We start from the raw sequence: 6,830 nt of genomic DNA, 5'->3' as shown, positions 1-6,830 counted from the left end.
CAGCAAAGTCCATGCTTTGTATATGTTGTTTCCTTCTTTTCACTACTTGCATTGTTAAGAGCCCTATGGAACATGCTTCGAATTGAATTGTGCTTAATGGAAGTTGGATGCGCAGATTGGCAGTGCAGAATTGTACCAGAGTTGGTGGGCTTGATAAAGAACTCCGTTTCTAACGTTGTGCGGTTGCTACTCCTTTCTACCGACACTAATATATCCAAATATGTGTCTACTTTCCGTCCCCGGTATGTTCCATCGTAAAGGCTAAATTGGGATGCTGATTGTTCATGAACTCTAAAAATTATCCGAGAGCACGCTGTCCGTGCGTCCATACTCCAGCGTAATCATCGATGTTTAAAGCTAGGTTAGTTGACTCCAATGGGCTGGCGGCCCGGGCCTTCGTTTCAGATCGGTCTAAAAATGTTATCGCCAGAGGAGGGGCGCACGCGCACTTTGTGTCCATAGTAGTCATCCCCGAACGAGAAAACATAATCCTGAAGATATTGCTCTAAAAGATCGCAGATATACTCTTTTGATAACCGGAAGCATCAGTTTCATGGAAATGTTCGTGTACCGTAGCTTTCACGGCAGCGATAGCCTCATTGACTGGTATATTGCCATATAAATTGACAACATCTACACGGAAGAAAATGCTGCCCTTTGGCAGCCCTCCTACCTGTGAATGATTGGAAGCCCTTGAAAAGGCTTGCTGTGCCACAGACGCTTGGGAAGCAGGTATCACGGGTGTAAGGGGCACTGCAGGTTTAGTATCTTTCAGCAGCCCATAGCACACAGGCGCACTACCGTGTGTTAGATCTTTGATGTTTTTTTCCGAAAGTTTTCCGCTAACTGTGCTCTTCAGAGATCTTTTTATTTTAGCCTCTACCTGAGGGACCGGATCCTTATTCAGTTTTTCGTAACCGTCTTCGCCGTGAAGAATAGCCTGAGCCTTGTGCACATAAGTTAGCTTATCTAAGATTACAAAGCCATTACAGTTATGACTCTCTTACCTATTATATCATCATTTTCTGCCAAGAAACCGCCACTTAGATCATGTTGTGAAACGGACGTCATATGTAAGTGCCTGATACCAAGATATAGCAACATATAATGAGTGCGAAACTAGTCAGTGGAAGTATAATGTAGTTTGGTGATTGTATGATAAATGAGGAAGCTGCAATCACCAACACAGCGGGCTGATTTGTTCTTCAGATCACCGGACATCTGAGATCATGTTTATGGTGTCGCATGGCTGGATATCACGACTGCAATACCTTGAACATTGTCCACGTTGCGATTGCTTTCCAGAAGGGCCCCGTGTCCTGTCGGGCCTCTGACGCGGCTTGTTCAGCTGGGCGGCTGTGGCGTGACGCTCTGTCGACGCCGTGTGGGTGGCCTGGCGCCCCGGAGTTCCCTCCCTGTAACCTCTGGCAGAGCTGTGTGTCTACCGGCAGGCGGAGCGTCCGAGACCCGGATCGCCGCCGTCCCCGGCTCCGGCTTCGGCCCCAGCTCCGGCTCCAGCTCCGGCTCCAACTCCAGCCTCACCCAGCGCCGCGACGGTGCGCGCCTAAACTGCCCTGATGACGCTCCGGTTCCGGCTCCGGCTCCAGCCCAGCTTCATCTCCAGCTCCAGTTACAGCTCCAGCTCCAGCTCCAGCTACGGCTTCAGCTCCGGGTCGGGATCCAGCACCGACTCCGGCTCCGGATCCAGCACCGACTCCAGCTCCGGATCCAGCACCGACTCTGGCTCCGGATCCAGCGCCGACTCCGACCCCGGATCCAGCTCCGGTTTCACCCGGCGCCGCGCCCGTGCGTGTCTGAGCCGCTGCATGTCAGGCCGGATGCCGTTTCGAGTATCGGCGCGGTCACTATCATGTACGTTCGTCCCATACTGAGAAGCGACGTAAAGGTAGGGACGAGTAAGGTGAAACGGGAGCGTGCCCCAGGCAAAGTCTCTCGAAATGATCATCTCATGAAGTCGACCTGTGTCGGACCTGTGTGTAGCCTCCATCGATTCGCTTACTCAACGCCTCCGTGGATCGTGTGGCCGCGCACATATTTCTTTTGCGGTTTTTGGTTGCCTTCCGACGTAATTTTTTGTTGTCGGTATGAAACTCGTGGTGCAACAGAGAGCGTCTTTATTTCACATTTGTGATCTGTTCCATTGTTGTCGCAAGATTCGTTTTTACATCACTTCTGTCACCATGTTCAGGACGGTGATCCGGTTAATCTGCACTGCCATCTCATCTAGAAGCTGGTGAACTGAAGTATCATTCTGACTGATGACGTTTTATCATTGTGTGTGAGTTTTTGGAAACATGCTCTGTCCTTGTCTTATTGTTTCTAAACAACAAGTACGGGCCGGTGCCGGTTTTGAGGTACAAGGTACGGTTGAGTCAATGAAAATTTCGGGACAACTGCTGCCGCATGACGTGTGCAGACGTTGAAATCATGAAAATAAGCCATGCCGATAAGGAAAACACTGTTTTACCGACTGGGTAAGAATTTGATGAAAGTCGATTCCATGTGTTTTTTTTATAATTCCAGTTGAAAAACAATGAAAATCATTGCAAACACTCGACATCGACCCTCACGTTGAAATAATTATCTAGATCCGTCCGAGATTTTCCAGTCGTGACCAGCCGTGGTATGGGACACGTATAGCGCCAGGGTCGGACGTGTCTAGCCACGTTGTCAGACGCGTCTAGTCGTGATCAGCCGTGGTATGGGACACGTCTAGCGCCAGGGTCGGACTTGTTCAGCCGTGTTTTCAGACGCGTCCAGTCGTGACCAGCCGTGGTATCGGATACGTCTAGCACCAGGGTCGGACTTGTTCAGCCGTGTTGTCGGGCACGTCCAGTCGATCAGCCGTGGTATGGGACACGTCTAGTGCCAAAGTTTAATTCGACTCAGTTCAGACCCAATGCTTGTGTTGAATCATTTGTCTCACGACTAATGCAGGCTGGAAAATCAAATATCTGATTCAGCTCTGGCTCGTGTATGTACCTACGTGCTCGTGGTTTACGTTATTATGGTAATGACACTTGAAAAAAAATGAAGTAAAAAAATTAGCCGCGTTTTATCTGCTGCTCATGGCGTCACGTGATACGAGTTATGGTCTTCGTTTCCTATCACTAGGGAACCTGATAACGGCGGAAAGCCACCTTTCCCAGCAGGCTTCCTGAAGAAACTTCTACAAGAAGGTCCGAGTGATCCATGAAAAACCACATTTAGCTATGTCCACGCTGAGTTGCCAATGGGGCCGGAGGCAGGCATGAACTGGCTCAACGTTTGCAGCCACCGGCATTATCTGTCTCTAACAAACATTCCAAGGCAGTTTCCATCGGTGCAGTCACTGCTGGACATCATTTTGACACGATTGATATGGCAATGGTTTCTCCTAGACTTGAAACATGGGTTCCGTGAGTGTTATGACACCCTCACCATTAGACAATTTCTGAGAACGTATGGAGAGTATTAGCGTTACGGCAATGGATGGGAAGAATCGACTACAATATGACTATGAGCTCCCTCGCTTTCTGAGACGTTCGTCCGTCTATGTTTCAGATGCCAACGCCAGGTCTTGTATTACATCCGCACCCCAACTCTTCAATTTACCCTCCGGCCGTCTCCTATGAACTCTCCAATTTCAATGTGTGATATTGCTTTGCTACGTATCGAAACGACTGCAGGATATTTTAAATTATTCCTGAACAAAATGCTTTTTAGGCGAGTCCACCTCGAGTCAATAATATGGTCAATGGTGGACATAATCACACTTTTTACCTTTCGGCCGTCAGCCTTATCCACCCATTTCAAACGTGTCAATATAGTTTAAATCGATGCAACCACTAGCAGCACCATTTTAAAAATGTGCACATATTTTCCCTCATCTCGTGGAAAAGAATGTCATCATTCCTGAACAAGATGTTTTTCGAGTAAGCCAATTCCGAATTACCAACAGAGTTGCTCATGGGCATAAGCGGACTCTTTACATTGCGGCCGCCAGCATTATCTGATCATTTCAGATGTCAGTACATTTTCCATCGGTGCAATCATCGGCGGATGCCTTTTTAGAAGTGTTTAAAAGCAATTAAAATGGGTAATCCTCGGCAGTTTACCACTGCACACCACCACGAACTGTGTGGCACATATACACAGCGTACATTAAGGCCGACACAGTAACCTAATCGCCCGCGAGCATGAACAATTGCTATTTTGCAGCTATAGCCATATACCTCCCACGAAGCGCGTTTATTTGACAAATGAAGGACAATGGTTGCACATGGGGAAGCAGAGGAATATCCTATGGAAATGTGCGTATGGCTCCTATGCCGAGGAAGGCTCGAGTTCATCGGCATCCCCACCTTCTGAGAATGTAGAACATTAAACTTATCGAATTTGATGGGAAGAATCGCCAACAATATGACTAGGGGCGCCCTCCCTCCCTGAAACGTCCCTCCGTGCATGTTACGGGTGCCAGCGGCAGACCTTTTATCACTTTTGCTGCCAAACTCCTCAACTTACCTTACGGCCGTCTGCTTTGAAATCTCCAATTGAACTGCGTGAAATGGCTTTGCTGCATTTGGAAACTACTGCAAGGTGTTCCAAATGGTTCCTGAACATAATGCCACTAACGTGGCCTGGCCTCTGGGATCCATTTTAAAAATAGGGACATGACTGGCGCCTGCGATTTACATTGACTGGGTCAACTAGCGGCCTACTGCGTCGGCCAGGGACTCACCGTGACGCACAGTGAAATGCCGTTTCATGGTATATGCATAAAGGTGCATACACACATTGTCGCCGGCTCGCGTGCGGTTAGGTGCTGCACCGGCCCAAATACACGCTGCCGTTTCGTGTTTTATAAGCCGTGGCGCTCCCGGCAATAATCGGCCGAGGCTAGAATGTTGTTATTGCCCTGACCACGATGCTCGAATTTCACGTCAGCACATGTCTCATGGTATCTTTACATAGACGCATACACAGCTTGTTTCAGTCTCGCACACGGTTGCATATTGCGTCGGCTTTAGCGCATGTTATTGCAATGTACCCAGTAGGTCGTGGTGCTCCCCGAGCACGACCTGCTAATGATGGAATATTTCAATTACCCTATTAAACAAAATGGGTTTTCGGTTGTGATCGCACCGGTAAAAACTAAACTGCAGCGTTTGATATGGACAGACCGTGCTCGCGGCCGAAACGTAAAGAGCTGTGCATTAAGCCTATCACCGGCCCTAATGGTAACTCTCCTTATGCTTTATTATGCTTGCTGGGATGCGTACCGCTTTTCCGCGTGTCATATATGATCGTTGTACTTGATTTTTCAGGTAAGCATACCTGTCATGGTATATGCATTTAGCCGCCTGCACATTGTGCTTCACACTCGAAGGCGTGTGGGTATTGCATAGGCTTTAACGCACGCTCTGGCTATGTGCCCAACAGGCCGCGGTGCTGCCCGTGAAAAGCTAACCGGGGCTAGAATATTTCAGATGCCGTTTAAACAGCTTTAGAATGATGTCCACTAGTTGTTGCACCGATGGAAACTATACTGACACGTTTGAAATGGACGAAGGATACTGGCGGCCGAAACATAAAGAGTTCGTTTTACGCCTATCATCGGCCCTATTAGTAACTCCGAGTGGGCATACCCCAATGGTATGTTGTTCAGGAAGGATGGATCCACTGTCTCCATGATAGAGGCGAAATTGCATGCGTATTTTTAAAATGGTGTTGCTAGTGATATCGTGGATTTAAACTGCTGGCGCGTATGAAATGGACGGACAATGGTAGCGGCTGAAACGTAAGGAGTCCGCTCATGTCTATCAATTGCCGCTATTGGTGACATCGATTGGTCTGAATTTAATGCAAGTTTATTCATGAATCATTTGGAACTCTAGTACGTTCTAAATGTAGCAAAGTTAGGCCATGGAGTGAAATTGAATATTTCATGGCAGGCGGTCGTAATGGAAATGAGTATTGGTTGGAAGTGGTGATTTGGCGGCCGGCACTACCAGCTGGAAGTGGACTTTCTTTTTCACTTTCCTGCACTTGACGTAGCGTTTTTTCTGTTTTGTAATGTGTGACCTATGGGTTTTTTGGTATATAGACATAACCACATACAAGCCATGTATCAGGCGCGCCGTCGAGGTGTTGCGTTGGCCTGAACGTACGTCGTGGCTTTGTGCCCCGAGGAAAAATCTCTCCAGGTCATGGTGGGCTCCATGGAATAATCTCTCGAGGCTGCAATGCTTTCAGGGTCCTGACCGTGATGCATGGAAGTTCAGATGAACACACGTTCTATGATACATTGTATAGCGAAAACAAGCGAGCTTCGGCTGGCAGGCTGCTAGATATTATGTCAGACAACTGGGCACATGGCACGCTGCTCCTATCTGCCTAGTTAGCAGCGCTGGTCCCCGGGAATAACCCGCCAGCTATAATATATGAATCGCCATTTAGACAGCTTTGGAATAGTGTCGGCTAGTGATTTCACTGATGGAAACTGAGCTGACACGCTTGAAATCGGCAGATAATGCTGACGATGGAATCGTAGAGTCCGCTCATATCTGTCACCAGCCCTATTGTCAACTCTGCTTCTCTTGTGTGCTCGTTGGGACGTGTGCTTCGTTTCAACGTGCCATATGTAGCCGTTGGACTTAATTTTTCAGGTAAACATACCTTTCATGGTAAATACATTTAGCCGCATACACACCGTGTTTCACGCTCGAAGGCTCGTGTGGGTATTGCTTAGGTCTTAACGCACGCTCCGGTTACGTGCCCGGAGGCCGTGATACTGTCCGTGAAAAGCTAACCGGGGCTGGAATATTTCA

Source organism: Pollicipes pollicipes, unplaced genomic scaffold (assembly GCF_011947565.3).
Source record: "Pollicipes pollicipes isolate AB1234 unplaced genomic scaffold, Ppol_2.1 Scaffold_3087;HRSCAF=3621_pilon_pilon_pilon, whole genome shotgun sequence".
NCBI classification, from domain to species: domain Eukaryota; kingdom Metazoa; phylum Arthropoda; class Thecostraca; order Pollicipedomorpha; family Pollicipedidae; genus Pollicipes; species Pollicipes pollicipes.
This window is presented reverse-complemented; position numbering follows the sequence as displayed.